This window comes from Primulina tabacum, chromosome 14, assembly GCF_025594145.1.
Source record: "Primulina tabacum isolate GXHZ01 chromosome 14, ASM2559414v2, whole genome shotgun sequence".
NCBI lineage: Eukaryota > Viridiplantae > Streptophyta > Magnoliopsida > Lamiales > Gesneriaceae > Primulina > Primulina tabacum.
In genome coordinates, this window is record NC_134563.1 from 11,238,454 (window position 1) to 11,255,691 (window position 17,238).

A 17,238-nucleotide genomic window follows, 5' to 3' on the forward strand; every position below is an offset into this window, starting at 1 on the left:
TCATCGAACAATCTTTCTTTCTCACAAACAGTACTAGAGCACCCCAAGGAGACACACTCGGTCTGATATACCCCTTGGGCAATAAATCCTCCAATTGTACTTTCAACTCTTTCAATTCAATCGGTGCCATGCGGTAGGGAGCTGTAGATATCGGAACTGTACCTGGCATCAACTCAATGCTGAAATCTATCTCTCGAATTGGGGGCAAACCAGGAATCTCATCTGGAAAGACATCAACAAACTCACACACCACTGGCAAGTCCGCCAATGATGGACTCGATTTCAGTAAATCTACTGAATAGACAAGGAACCCCTCCGCTCCTTTCTGCAACAATCGAGTCATAGATAAGACAGATATCAAAGGAATTCTGGCTCGAGAATCCTTACCGTAAAATTTCCACTTCCCAGCAATCTCAGGTCTGAATCTCACTATCTTGTGGAAACAATCAACTGTAGCTCTGTACTTGGTCAACATATCGATACCGATAATACAGTCGAAATCAGATAGCCCAAGCACAATACAGTCTAATTCAATCTCATGCCCATCATACCGCATTATACAAGATCTAACAGAAGTCACTGATACAAGACCTTTCCCCAAAGGAGAAGAATCAGATACTACCGCAGATAGGGACTCAACAGGTAATGCATGCATCAATGCAAATCTCTCAGAAATAAATGTATGTGATGCACCAGTATCAATCAATACATATGCAGGATAACCAGAAATCGAACAGTTACATGCAACGACATTATCAGGTGCATCCTGTGCCTGCTCCTCAGTCAAAGCGAACACTCTGGTCTGCTGTCTCGGAGGCTGGCTCACTGTCTGGCTACCTCCTGGCCTCTGCTGTGACTGGATCGATGGTGCTGGCTGGAAAGAATGAACAGCAGATGGTCGTCTTCTTGTCTGAGCCGCTGATCCAGATGACTCTGCTGCCTGGGATCCCTGGGCACCTCTCTGTGGACATACTCGGGCAAAATGTCCCTGCTGTCTACAAATACGACAGCTGCCAATCACTCCTCGGCACTGCTCTGTGGCATGCTTCCCTCCACAAGTGCTACAATAGGTTCTGGTATAACTCTAGCCCTGACCAGTCTGTCTCGAGCCACTTGAACTGGATGAGCTACTTCCAAATTTCTTGAACTGCTTCCCCATAGCTTTCAGAAAATCTTTCTTTCCACTACCACTGCCACTCTCAAATCGAGGAAGTGGTTGCTCTGGTCTCGGTGCTGGAGGCACAAATCAAGCTCCTCTCTGTCTCATCAGACCGGCTTCTGCTCCCTTGGCTCGATTCAAGGCATCAGTAAAATTGTTTGGCCTCCCGGTATTCACCAAGGTAAAGATTTCAGGATTCAGGCCATTAATGAAGTGATCAGCAATGGCCTCGTCATTTTCGGCCACATGTGGAGCAAACCGCAATAAGGTCAAGAACTTGGCCACATATTCCTCGATGTTTAACTGGCCCTGTCTCAAATTAGCAAACTCGGCCCCCTTGTCTTTCCTGTTCGACACTGGAAAGAATCTCTGATAAAATTCAGTTCTAAACACATTCCAGGTAATAGTCGTACCTCGATGCTCCAATGCCTTCTTCGTGGTAATCCACCAGTTCTTTGCAATATCGTGCAACTGGTGTCCAATTAGTTTCACTCTCCTCTCATCAGTATAGTCCAGGGACTCGAATAGCATCTCAATGTCATCTAGCCAACTCTCGCAATCCACTGAATTCTCTGTACCTTTCAGAGTCGGTGGATGGAATGACTGAAATCTCTTCAATAGTGTTTCCATCGGAGTGGCTGTGACATCCATCGGAGGATTCGAAGTACTACCCTGTTCTGGTATTCATCTCGGAGGCATATCTGATAATCAAAAGGATTAGTAACCCCAAACAACAATTCTGTTTCAGTCCTCCTCCGATCATCTTACTGCTGATCTAGAATCGGTGCTGATTCATTCTCAATAACACATGTTTTCAAATCAATTCAGATAAACAGATAAACATGCATTATAAAGCACTAAATCATGCTAGCAATCAAAGGTAGGAAAGAAAACACATTCTACCCCGCTCACTAGCTCCTATCTCAGTCTAAGGTACCTACTGCTCTGATACCACCTGTTGTGGGGACCCGGACGCTAATCATACTCTTACTCATTATTAGGACAATTTAATCAATTATAATAAACAGGGTCTAAATTTTTTTTAAAAAAAATTTCTCAAAATGCGGAACGTAATGGGATTCAATCTAATATACATATCAGTATTAAAGTACAAGTCTTGTACTATATATACAATCATTCAACTAAGGTTTAACAACTAAATGTCAAGTGTCCAAACCCTATCTCTAATCCAAGTCCGTAGTCTCCACGCTAATCACGATCTATCTTCATCTCCTCGACCCTGAACCTGTCCCACCTGTTATCATGCACACATACAAACACGACAACAGTCGAATAACTCCGGTGAGAATAAAATCCCAGTATAAATCAATTAAACATGCAATCATATAAACAATGTAAACGCATGTAACAAATATCAGTAACATGTATCAAATCTGAAACATAATTAATATGAAATCGTAAATCATACTCGTGACTCCACGGCTCAGACTAGACTCAATCCTAGTCTAGGGATCCCGATTTCCAGATGTTGGCATTCCTATATCGACCAACAGTAATAGAAGAAACTCCAATTCTATCCACGTCGATATAACCAAACATCCAGTGTCTTGACCTATCCGTCACAGACTTTGGCACTATCGCCAATTCACTATCTTGTGACATCGTGCAATGTGCCCGTGACGATCCCACCACTATCAGGCACTTCTGTCACAAGATCACTCGTCTAATACTCCTCTAATACGTGCTTTCTATAAATCAATAGACAAGCATATCAAATCAAATCAATGCATATAATATCAATAAGTATGTGATTTAGGAAAACTCAAGTATATCTTACTTGAGTCGATCTCCCAATACCACATTGACTTATACCTTTCTTTCGTTGAAGTTCTGACGACGTTCAAGTCTGGAATTCAAAATCTGTCAATCCCTCAAACTGGACATGACTATATCAATAATATCATATCAATATACTGCTCAATTCAATACCAATCTGATCATGTGGATTCAACTCAAAATCAACGGCATAACGGAACGATCTCGACATCCTCGTCAATACCATATCAACATATATCATTTACACTCTATAACCCATATCCAATACAATCTGTAATCAATCCATAATACAAATCTGTCCGATTTTAAATCAATATAATCAGAAAATCATAAGAATCCATAATCAGTCTGTTTTTCAATCTGACTTCGATTCTACTATGTTTAACATATCCAGAACACCATATATGAATCATATCAAATTCCTACAACATCATATTTTCAAATGATACCAAAACTCAATAAAACTTACGTCCAGTTGTAGCCTGGGTCGATAGGATTACAGTACTGAAGTCGGATTTAAAATCAGACGGGCGGATTTTGCACAAATCGAATTCTACTATCAAGGATTAAGGCTTTTTCCCCAGACTTCCGTTTTCTCCTTCTTGGTCTGCTGAGGATGAAGCCACGTACATATATATATATTGCATGCTCCGGGGCAAGTGGCTTATTCTTCATAAAACACGTCTCACCGCGGGTGCGTTACACATTGGACCACGGGTGCGCTGAGCATACTGATCCACACTCAAAATTTCATGAACGACGACCGCAGGTGCGCTATCCTTTCTACCGCGGGTGCGGTCTGGTCTCTGTTCATTTACCGTAGGTGCGGTGGATTTTCTTGCGCGGGTGCGGTACGCCTACTGGAAACCTTCAACATTTCATGATAAACGACCGCGGGTGCACTGTCTTTTGTACCACGGGTGCACTGTCTCTGCTGTCCCAACAATATATTTTGCAACTAAAATCGAATCGCAACGTCGCTTCTTCGACCTTCGATAAATACATCAAATCATGCAATAATAATTGCTGATTACCAATTCACATCTCGGGCATTACAATGGGTTTTTACAAAGTGTTGTATAAATCAAAGTCTTCTAGTGAATCCTTCCCAAGGGGAAGAAGGGGTGACGTAGGAGCATTTGAAGTCTCCGAACATCCATAAACAAATTCGTGTGTATTTGTTTATTGCATTTACTTATCATTTCCACTGTTTTTAAATATGCATTGTTGAAGCATTTTATGTGTTCTTCGAATACCAAAATATTGCATACCAAGTGTTTGATAAAATGCTTCAACCAAAACATTTTCACTCATTCAACTTGCATAATTTTTAAATGCTTTACAAAATATTTAATCGGTTTCTACGAAGGATTATTTCGAGTGTTTTCTGCTTGGTTTGAACACCAAACTCGATTTAATTCATCAGTGTTCAATATTTCAAGAACCGAGCTATTGTAGCTCAACGGTGATCCCCCCTGACATCCTTAACATGTTCGGAAAATTGGCCAAGAATCCTGATTTAAAGTGGGCCACAGAATCCAGCGAGCATTGTCTTTCGGGCCAACGTTTTTCCTCCGAGATGCTCTCCACAACATCCTTCATGAATTTCCTAGAGTACATAATCCATCTCTCCCATAGATAAGTATTTAAATAGAGGTCTCTGGTATGATATCCTGAACAAGTATTATTTAAAAGAACAAACCTGTGAGCTTGCCTCTTGATCTTTTGAGCCTGAGCTCGATCTTTAGGTAATCCATTGTGGGTAATGAACTTGATTAGAGGCATCATCCAAGAATCCTCTGGTGCTGGTAGTGACTCTTCCTTAGTAGAAAGAACGAGCCGTGTGAAATGTAGTATATCTTGGGTGCTAACTTCTGTCAGAGAGGCAGCCATTTTGGCCAAGGCATCTGCTTCACTGTTATCCTCTCGGGGGATCTGTTCAATGCTCCAATCCAGGAAGGATTCTGCCTGAACCAAAATAAGCCCCAAATATTTGAGCATCTTTCCGTCCTTAGCTTCATAAGCTCCCTTTATCTGCTGAGTTACTAGTTGTGCATCAGAATAAAGGATGATACGGGAAGCTCTTGCTTCCCTGGCAGCACGCATACCAGCCAGAATAGCTTTATAGTCTGCTTAATTAATGGTAACACCAGAGTCAATTCTTAAGGCCAATTTAATCTTTTCTCCCGGGGGGCTATTAACACTACTCCCACTCCACATCCAGAGAGGTTAGATGCCCCATCCACAAATACCCTCCAAACTTCCTCATCATCAGGCTGAATCATCTCAGAAAAGAAGTCCGATAAGGCCTACGCTTTAATGGCAACTCGGGGCCTGTACTCAATGTCATATTCTCCCAACTCAACTGTCCATTTGATCATTCTCTCAGACACTTCTGAATGACTCATACTCATTTCGAGAGGACTATTAGAAAGCACAATAATCTGGTGTGACAAAAAATAAGGCCGCAGTTTTCGAACAGTCACAACCAAGGCCAATGCTATCTTCTCCACCTCATTGTACTGGAGCTTGGGTCCTATGAGAGTATGACTGACATAATAAACATGCTTCTTATCAGAGCCTTCTTCCCTTATAAGCACTGAATTGACAATATACTCAGTAGTGGAAAAATATTGTAACGTCCCGAAAATTTGAAAGTCCACGTGAACCACATGCATGAAGTTATTAAATTTCTTTGAAATTTTATTTAATTATTTTAAAGCATTAAATGCATGTTTATCTCATTAATTTGTTTTAATTATTTTTATGCATTTTATGCATAATTATTGCATTATAGAATGTATTTCATGTTATTTTTAAAAGTTCATGCATTAAGATTTTTAAGATGCATTTCACGCCCGAACGAAGAACGCAGACCGGAGAATTTTCAGGAAAATTATTTTATCACATGATTAATTTTTATTAATTAATATAAGGTATTTTTAAGTGTATTTTTCAAAAAATGGGATTTTGGTGGGTATTTTTACTCGTAGGACTTTATTTTTTTAGCGGCACACGAATTTTATCCAATCGGGGGATTTTTAATGGTTCGGCTATTATTTTCAAAATCTTTCCAACTCGAAATATTTTTCGAGAGCGCGTTTGGATTTAACGAGCCCACTTTTGAGTTTAATGGGCTTAGAACTTTTTTTAGACTTTTAAATGAAATTTGTGACCATTAACTAATTATTAAATATCTAATTAAGAACCTAACCCTTCATTAACCTTAAACCTAAACGCATATGAGCCACCTAAACGCATATCATCCGTCACCCTTTCCCCCAGCTACATTCTCCCTCGATTTCAAAGCATTTCATTGGAGAAGTTCTGGTTTGCTATTGCTTCTTGCAAAGGAAAAGTCATCCGGGTTCCCTTGTCTCATTCTTGCACTCCAAATCACCAAGGCACGCTTGCATCTTTGTTCCTTGCATCATTCATGCCAATATTATGTTAAAGTTTGTGTAAATGCATGGAAACCCTTCGATCTATCATGTGTGCACGTTTTAGTTGAAAGATTTACATAAATCCTTGCACTTTTGATTCACTACTCACGTTTTATTTATGGTGCGCAAGGGCCTGCGGTTTTGGTTGATTAAGGGCTGTATATGGTGTCAAGGGGAGGTCTTGGGGGTTTCGTTGGTTGCTGGTTTGTGCAGGAGAAGGGCCGAGAGTAGTGTGCCTTTGGGATTGGCTCCTCTTGAGCATTTGCGAAAGGGGTTGAGATGTGGTGTGCATGGGAGTATAGCTGTGAGTCTTAGGGGTCCAGTAGGGTCTAGTAATATGCTAAGAGGGGGAGTCATGGATGTGTGGTTGAGAGGGAAGCTCGATCTTGTGAAGGGTAGCTCGTGAAAGGCGGTTGAGGCGAGAACCGAGTATCCTTCGGGAAATGGCGTGTGCAGCAGCAAGTTTATAGGATTAGCTTGGTTTAGGGAGTTTATTTAGCCCCTTGGTGAGTCATAAGGTTGGACATGTGGGGGTAGGAGCGTGAACCGAAGGTAGAGGGAGGTGGGGACATGTGTTGGTTTGTTGGTTGGATAATGTGAGTGGCCGAAGATTTGTAATAAAGCAATAGGTTTAGCTGTGAGTTAGGGGACTAATTTTGAGGAGTTAGAGGCTGTTAGAGGGTATATTAAGTATGGTAAAAAGTTGGGAGAAATTTGGTTTAGTTTTAAGATCGGTGATTTACTAAGTCTTGGAGCCATGATGTTTGTGCGGAGTATTGTGGCATGTTGTCGAGTGCATGCGGCATTGGTTGGAATGAATCGGCTAAGGTATAAACGACTAGCACATTTGGGAGGGTGTGCTAGAGGCAGCTGAGTGTTGGAAGATTTGGAATTGGCTGTGCAAGCAAGTCAACTCGAGTTGGTTAAGGCCTTGGACACGTGTAAGCCTTGAATCTGATGTTTGGGCCGTTGTGTGGATGTTTTGGGACACTTGGCCAATGTCAAGGACAAGTGGCAGGAAGACAAGCATGAAATCTGGCAGCAGTTAGGATTGTTCTTGTCCAGACATGGCAGTTGGGCTTGACAGGTGGCAGTTCTAGGAGCAGTTACTCGAGTTTATCTGATATCTTTACCTTGTATTTCGTTTATATAAGCCATGAGTTGCACAAGGCTTCGGGATACACGAGTGTTGAGCCTTTTTGTGTGCAAGCCATTGGAAGATTGTTTCCTTGTATTGTGAACTATTGTGTTAGTGCAAGGTTGGACAGATTTGCCTAGTAATCTCGTTTGCCATTGTAGTCATACTTGCTTGCTTGGCTTAAGTGAGTTATATTCAGAAAATATAATCAAACACCAGTGTGATCGAATTTGAGAGGGTGATAGACTTGAGTGTGCAAGTCTACCCGCACAAGGGTTGAAAAAGTTAGCAATAATCCGCTGCGTTGCTTAACCTCTGTGACAGGGAAAAAAATTATGTTTATGCATATTTTATTAAGTGATGATTATGATGCTATTTTTGAAGGATGGGATTTGGTTATGACCGACGATGTATATGTATACGATGATATGAGATATGATGAGCTGAGGCCCGGGCTCAGTGGACGGGTAATGCTGTCGCTGATGTCCCTCGCCGCCCGGTACTATGGTTATACGTAGATGGATCCATCCATAGAGCTGGTACGATAGAGCTGATACGAAAGTCACAACTAATGAACTGAATTCAATTAAAAGAAAATGTTTATGTTTATGATGACACGATGAGTTGTTTTGACACGTATATGATGATATGAGATGACATGACATGATTTGACACGAGATGATTTTATACGACACATTTATGTTATACTTTTAAGTTAATGAAAGATATGTTGAGTATGATATTTTTAACTGTTGTGTGCCATGTATATGTACTTGTTATTTCTGGTACAGGTGTGTTGAGTCCTTAGACTCACTAGGCGTGTGTGATGCAGGCAAGATTAATGATGAGGAGACTGAAGATGCCGAACTCTGAGTAGGCAGACCTGGTGCGGTGACACGACCCGAGGACCACATGTTTTTCGCATTATGTTTTTATGAGATTTGAGAGGAGACGAACATTTTGTATACGCTGAGGATATTATGATTTTTACTCCTTCACGTTTACGTTTGATGATGGTCATTTTAAACTGTGAGATTTTTTATTGTCAAATAAAGACGATTATTTTAAATGTTATTTTGTAATGGCGAGATTTGAAAAAAAATATTTTTCCGCATTTTAAAAACGAGTAGACGTTTCAGTTAATATCAGAGCAAGGGTCCTGTATAGGGTTGTGCTGTCGCCAGCTTTTGCCGCTCAGTCTTCAAAGCCTCAATTCTGTAAGCTTTACGATTTGAAAATTTTAAATGATTTATTGTTATCACCTGCACGTTTACATGATTTATGTTTTACAGTACATGTTTATCTGTCTTTATGTTGTGAGATTAGACACTTTAAAATTTTTATGCATGTTACGACATGAAATGAGAAATGATATGATTTTCATGCATATTGGTTTTGTGGTGGAATTGGACTTGATAAGAATTTTGCTATTGGATATTAGGAAATGTTGGAAATCATTTGACTATATAAATCTTTGTGTTAGTAGTACTGATGTTCTACTTATGGGCCATAAGTTAATGTTGAAGATTATGAATGCTTTTGGGACTTATAGATTTTCTAAAAAATTATTGATGTTTCGTGGCTACTAGTTGAATTAAATTTTGAGGATTTCAGGTAAGGAATCATGATTCGAAGACTACTAGGGCCAAAAAATGTAATTTTTGAGAACTTTAAGGGCCACATTGCAAATTCTGGAATTTTTGAGGATTAAATTCGAACTTTTGAGGAACACTTAGGTTAAATCAGTAATTTTTCCGAGGTTATGAGAATTGATTTTGGGTCTAATAAACTTAAAATCATTGAACTTTATGTTACGAGAAACCAATAAAATGGAATTAGGAACGCCAAGAACTTATGGGTGATTGTGGAATTCTCGAGATTAAAGACAAATTGGATAATATTCGAGGAAAGCAAGAACTAATTTTGTAATTTTTAAGAAATTTGGGGACTAGTTTAGCAATAAGAGAGAATTGAATGGTTTAAACGATATGAATTCTGGGTGATTTAGGCTTGAAGGATATTTAGAATCTTTAGATTAGATATCTGGGTTATAATGTTATAAGAAATGGTAATCAAGGACATTGTAGGATGAATCAATCTTGGACTTGAAAATTTAAGTGCTAATGGAATAATGTTGTAGCAAATTAAGAATTTAAAGTGATGACAATTTAAGATAAAGTTGATCGATTAGTTAAGTTATAAGATTAGACAGAAAGTTAACTTATTTTAGGGAGCTTAAGGTTTGATGTTGTAAGGCTCGAGATTTATTAGTTTTCATTGATGTGATATTCGGAAGATATGGGTATGCATGACATGTAATGAGAAGCACTAAATGAGATTATGAAGTGTTGCATAAAGTCTAGACCGCACCCGCGCTACGAACAAGACCGCACCCGCGGTTGATGGACAGAGAGTTGGAGATTAATTACAGAAGTGACACCGCACCCGCGGTGAAGAAGTACCGCACCCGCGGCGCATGGCCAGTAGGGTATGAAAGTGCTACTGGAGATTGAGCGCACCCGCGGTGCTAGACAGACCGCACCAGCGGTGTTGTACCAGTAGGGTCAGCGCACCCGCGTTAAAAGATAGAGCGCACCCGCGGTCTAAGCTTCGGGGAAAGTTGATTCATATCAATACATGGAGCGCACCCGCAGTGCAAAAGTGAGCGCACCCGCGGTGCGACGTGCAGTATGAAAATTAAGCCACTTGCCTCCTACCTAAGAAACGTGTATATAGATATATATACCTACATGCAATTCAGGAGAATGAAGGAAAGAGCCGAGAGAAGTGCAAAAAAAAGAATTGAAATATTCTTACGCCTTTTGTGAGAAATTCGTCCGTCTGTTTTTGAATCCGACTGCAGTACTGTGTTCCTATCGACGCAGGCTACAACTGGACGTAAGTTTCGTTACGTTTAGACATGATTTGAATTTATGATATTGTCAGAATTATATATGAATCAGATATGATGTTTCTGCTACAGTAGACATTGTATAACTGAAGTCAGATTAAAGAATAGACTGTTTATGAAATTGTTATGAATTTCAGAGTTGATTTAGTTGAGATTCTATATCAGAGTTGTGTTATTATTCAGATTTTGAGTTGTACTGATACTGGTTATGAATTCTGGTATTATATCTGTGAGGTTGAGATAGACGGGGTTATCGTGACTGTATTATTATGCCGTCGAAACATCAGTAGATTGATATTGATCAGATTCAGTAATGATTTCGATTGTATCGTGATATCATTGATATGAATTAGATTGTACCTTGTTCAGATATGGATCAGATTATATACTGATTTGAGTATTGATCAGAACAGGTCTTGAATTGAGTTATATACTGATATGGTATTTATATGATCGTCATTATCAGATTTGGATATGGACATATTGAAATACAAGACTTCGTCTTCATCAGACCGAGAAGAGAAAGGTATAAATGGATGTTCATTGGGAGATCGACTTGAGTTAGATTTAACTCGAGTTTCCCTAAATCACATACTTGTCTGGTATTGTTTTTATACCTTTGTGTTTTAGTGAGTATGTTTATTCTATTGAATTAGACGTAGAAAGCAGAGAGCTATTAAGTAAGAGTCACTGACAGAGGGGTTAGATTTTGACAGACTTGTCACTGACCCATTGCACATTGTCAGAATAGGCTTAGTCTTGGTAGATACGCCAAGGCACTGGACGTTTGGTATATCGTTATGCTTCAGATACAGATAGCATTCTATTCGATATAGATTAGACCAAAGTCCAGAAATAAGAACGTACCGCCACTGCGACTGGTAGTAGTAGGTGGGAGACTTGTTACGTTCTTATTCACCGGGATCCCTAGATTAGAATGAGAGAGGAGTCGAGTTTTAGATATTGAGACTAGAATTTGATTTACAGATCCGTATTGATTGATGTTTCGTAGATTACGATTCATGTTTTATTTACAGATTGGCATGGATACATGTTGTGTGATTATGCTACATGTGATAAGATATAATTCATGCTTTTATGTTAATTCAGTTAACTGCATGTATACATTATTTATACTGGGATTTATTCTCACCGGAGTATCCGGCTGTTGTCTTGTTTTGTATGTGTGCATGACAACAGGTGGGACAGGATCGGGGTCAAGAAGATGATGAGAGAAGATGAGTTAGAGTGGTGATTCCGGACTTATTGTCGACTTGGTTTAATACCTGAAATTTAGTAGTTGAACCTTAGACTAGTTTGAATAATTGTTGTACATTATTGTACTTTTATACTGAGATGTATAATAGATTGATTCCATTACCTTCCACATTTTAAAGAAAAATTTTTAGACACTGTTTATCTTAATTGATAATTAAATCCCAAAGATGATTAAGAAGATGATTAGTGTCTGGGTCCCCACAGATGTATCATAAGTTTTAGTCACGATCTTACCAGTTAAGGTTGTACCGTTGTTAGAATTTAATTTTTCTAGAAATTTGGATATGATTGATGGTTAGATTACTTGATAGACACATGTAAGAAGTGTGTTAGACACCACGTTTTGAGGAATTTTTTTAGAAGCCATTAAGAAACTTGAGAATAAGTGATTATGTGTGTTGGAATTATGTTATCAAAACTAATTGGGTTGCGTAAGTTTGAATTTCAAATTTACAAGATATATGTTCATGCGGAAAATTTGGGTAAAATAAAAACAAAAGGGAATTAATTGTGTTCAACATAGGTTGCCGATGAACGAATGCTAAGATTTTTATCGAGTAAGAAATCTAAAATCTTGATATGGGAATTCTATAATTCTATGGGTTATAAGTAAAGCTTATTTATTAGAGTTAGTCCAACATTAACATGGGATGATTTAGTAAGTTTTATACGCTAGTACTAATTAAGCATTTAGGATACGTAAGAATGCGACATTTGTTTCAAGAAGGAAAGTCCAAGGGTCTTGGGTCTCAACTTTATTGTAATTTGGAAGATAATAGCTTAAACATGTAATTGATACTAGAATGGTTTTATTATTAAGGTAGAAGATCGATATTGACTATCTTGGGTTTTATGGATTAACGTTACTCGAATTTAAGATTTACAACAGCGTTATAGTGGGACGTACTTGTAAATAGTTAAGTTATGTAAGTGTGGTACGGTAAGATAAAGATTCGATTCAAGGATCTTAGGCTGATATTATTATGTGGTTGAAATAAGGTTTAACTTTTAAGTGTATTACCGAATATAGAAGTCGATCAGTAAAGTTTGGTGCTAAGGTTTCTTAAGTTGAACTGCATAAATGCGAACATAAAAGGTCAATGAACATCCGGGTATAGTATCAGAAAGTAAGACGCAATAAAATTCGGAAGGCCATTTCTAATATTGGGAATTTTGAGAAAATTTAAAATTCGAGGATATAAAAAAATGGAACTAGGTCACCATGGGTCGTTATAAGTTGAGTTTCGCGAACGAGGATTTAGAAGGTAGAGTTAATCGGGACCGAGGAAACATAAGAACACCTTAAAAATTTATTATTTTATCAGAATGGCGCCGCGAAAGCGTTGATTATTGGGATACTAGAAGTAAGAGTCTAAACTTTTTTATTATTAAGGATAAGCGAATTTGGGGGATGAAATTCAATTTAAAGGGGAAGATTGTAACGTCCCGAAAATTTGAAAGTCCACATGAACCACATGCATGCAAGTTATTAAATTTCTTTGATATTTTATTTAATTGTTTTAAAGCATTAAATGCATGTTTATCTCATTAATTTGTTTTAATTATTTTTATGCATTTTATGCATAATTATTGCATGATAGAATGTATTTCATGTTATTTTTAAAAGTTTATGCATTAAGATTTTTAAGATACATTTCACGCCCGAACGAGAAACGGAGACCGAAGAATTTTCAGGAAAATTATTTTATTACATGATTAATTTTTATTAATTATTATAAGGTGTGTTTAAGTGTATTTTTCAAAAAATAGGATTTTAATGGGTATTTTTACTCGCATGACTTTATTTTTTTAGCGGTACACGAATTTTATCCAATTTGGGGACTTTTAATGATTCGGCTATTATTTTCAAAATCTTTCCAACTCGAAATATTTTTCGAGAGTGTGTTTGGATTTAACGAGCCCACTTTTGAGTTTAATGGGCTTAGAACTTTTTTTAGACTTTTAAATGAAATTTGTGACCATTAACTAATTATTAAATATCTAATTAAGCACCTAACCCTTCATTAACCTAAAACCTAAACGCATATCAGCCACCTGAACGCAAATCATCCGTCACCCTTTCCCCCAGCTACATTCTCCCTCGATTTCAGAGCATTTCATTGGAGAAGTTCCGGTTTGCTCTTGCTCTTGCAAAGGAAAAGTCATCCGGGTTCCCTTGTCTCATTCTTCCACTCCAAATTGTCGGTAGAAAACATGCAATTAATGAGGTGCATTAATTTGACTATTCCTTGAAGGAGAAAAACGCGGGGATGGGTTGGAGGAAATTTCCACTGGCGGAAATTTCCTGGAAAGTTTGAATACGAGTTTTTAACGCATATTCACACAGTCAAGAGGCTCTATAAATAGAGCTCCCTCCTTCGTTATTAAATCATCATTTTTTCGAGTTTTCTCTTATCTTATAAGCATTTGAGTGCTTAGTTCTATAATATTTGTGAGGTGTTTTGTTCTCCTGTATTAAGAGAGTGTGTGTTCTCTTTGTAAACACAGTGAGTGAGTTGTACACCACAAAATATTATAGTGAAATTCTTTTCATCTTGCCCGTGGTTTTTACCCTAATAATTTTTAGGGGTTTTCCACGTAAATCTCGGTGTAGTTTATTCTTTATTTTCGGGTTTTATTATCTCAAATTCCGCACGTGGGACCAACAAGTGGTATCAGAGCCTTGGTTTAAAATTTCTTAAAATTCTAAGTATGCTCTGTGGTTGCAGCCTAGACTTATCTTCCACATCAGAAAAGATTTTTTGAGATTTTTTATTTAAGGCGGGATTAATTTTGTCCAGTCTACTAAATTGTTGTAGACATAATGACGGGAAGGTATGAGATAACAAAGTTCAACGGAAGCAATTTTATGCTGTGGAAAATAAAGATACAAGCAGTTTTAAGAAAATAAAATTGTTTGGCGGCTATTGGAGATAGACCGGAGGAGATTGCGGATGATGGAAAGTGGAACGAGATGAATGATAATGATGTTGCCAATTTACACTTGGCTATAGCTGACGAAGTTTTTTCAAGTATCTCTGAGATAAAAACAGCCAAAGTTATCTGGGATACTCTGACAAAGATGTACGAGGTCAAGTCGCTACACAACATGATTTTCCTAAAGAGAAGGCTTTATACTCTTCGGATGGCGGAATCTTCATCAATGACCGACCATATCAACACACTCAATACTCTATTTGCCCAACTCACTTCCATGGGGCATAAAATAGGGGAAAATGAACGTGCGGAGCTTCTACTTCAAAGTTTACCAGATTTTTATGATCAACTTATCATCAACATAACCAACAATATTCTTATGGGCTTTCTAGGATTCGACGATGTCTTAACTGCGGTTCTCGGAGAAGAAAGCCGGCGCAAGAATAAGGAAGATAGGTTGGTAACCTCGAAGCAGGCAGAGGCGTTACCGATGATAGGAGGAAGATTTATGGACCGTGATTCCAGTGGGAGTCAAAGGCGAGGTAGATCAAAGTCAAGAAGTAAGAAGAAAAATATTTACTGCTTTAAATGTGGCGGTAAAGGGCACTTCAAGAAAGAGTGTACGAGTATCGATAAAGGTTCTCAAGGAAATGTGGAAAGTACTTCAGGCAGTGGTGAAATATTATTCAGCGAAGCAGTAACTGTTGCAGAAGGCAGGCACAAATTTTGTGACACATGGATTATGGATTCAGGAGCGACGTGGTATATGACATCTCGGAGAGAATGGTTTGATCATTATGAACCAGTCTCAGGAGGATCTGTATTAATGGGAAATGATCATGCCTTGGAAATCGCTGGGGTCGGTACTGTCAAAATTAAAATGTTTGATGGCACCATTCGCACCATACAGGAGGTACGACATGTGAAAGGACTAACGAAAAATCTTTTGTCTTTGGGGAAATTGGATGACATCGGGTGCAAAACTCGTATCGAGAACGAGATCATGAAAATTGTGAAAGGCGCGCTTGTGGTTATGAAGGCGGAAAAGGTTGCTGCAAATCTGTATGTACTTTTGGGAGAAACACACAAAGAGGCAGAACTAGCAGTTGCATCAATTGGTTTAGGAGAAGAATTAACAGTGTTATGGCATAGAAGCTCGGGCATATGTCAGAACGAGGTTTGAAAATTCTCTCAGAACGGAAGCTGCTGCCGGGACATACAAAAGTGTCACTACCCTTTTGTGAGCACTGTTTTACCAGTAAACAATACAGATTAAAGTTTGGCACTTCTACTGCCAAGAGCAAAAGCATATTGGAGCTGATTCATTCGAATGTTTGGCAAGCACCGGTTGTATCCCTAGGAGGAGCGAGATACTTTGTCTCGTTCATTGATGATTTCTCTAGGAGATGTTGGGTGTATCCAATCAAGAAGAAATCAGATGTTTTCCAGATCTTCAAAGATTTCAAAGCGCGTGTTGAACTTGATTTAGAAAAGAAAATCAAGTGTCTAAGGACTGACAATGGAGAAGAATATACAAGTGACAAATTTGATGCATATTGTCAACATGATGGCATCAAAAGGCAATTCACGACGGTTTACACACCTCAACAGAATGGAGTGGCGGAGCGGATGAACAGGACCTTGTTGGACAGAACAAGAGCTATGTTGAGGACTGCAGGTCTAGAAAAGTCATTTTGGGCAGAAGCAGTCAAAACCACTTTTTATATTATCAATCGTTCTCCTTCAGTGATGATTGATCTGAAGACTCCGATGGAGATGTGGATTGGGAAGCCGACAGATTATTCTCATTTGCATACATTTAGAAGTCCTGTGTACGTTCTGTACAATGAGCAAGAAAGATCAAAGTTGGATTCGAAATCCAGAAAATGTATCTTCTTGGGTTATGCTGATGGAGTAAAGGAGTTTCGCTTGTGGGATCCTACTATTCACAAGCTTGTCATCAGCAGGGATGTTATCTTCGAGGAAGATAAAGTAAAGGGAGACAAAGGCACACCGAATTCAAAAACTACTATTTTTCAGGTGGAAAATAAGACAGACGAAGGTCAATTTTCTTGTGAAGCAGTACCAGAGCACGAAGAACAAGAACATGTTGAGTCTGAAGTTTCTAATGTGAGGCAGTCAACTCGAGAGAGAAGACCACCAGGTTGGCTTTCAGATTATGTCATTGAAAGCAACATTGCATATTGTCTATTATCAGAGGATGGTGAGTCATCGAGTTTCATGTGGCTACTCAAAGCTCGGATGTATCTTTGTGGAAGATAGCAATGCGAGAAGAATTGGAGGCATTAGACAGGAATAAAACATGGGATCATGATACACTACCACGAGGGAGGAAAGCCATCGGAAACAGATGGGTCTATAAGATCAAGCGAGATGGCAATAACCAAGTGGGGCGGTATCATGCTAGATTGGTGGTAAAAGGATATGCTCAGAAAGAAGGCATTGACTTCAATGAGATATTTTCCCCTGTGGTTCGGCTTACAACGGTCTGAGTGGTGTTGGCATTGTGTGCGGTGTTTGACCTACATCTAGAACAGCTACATGTGAAAACGGC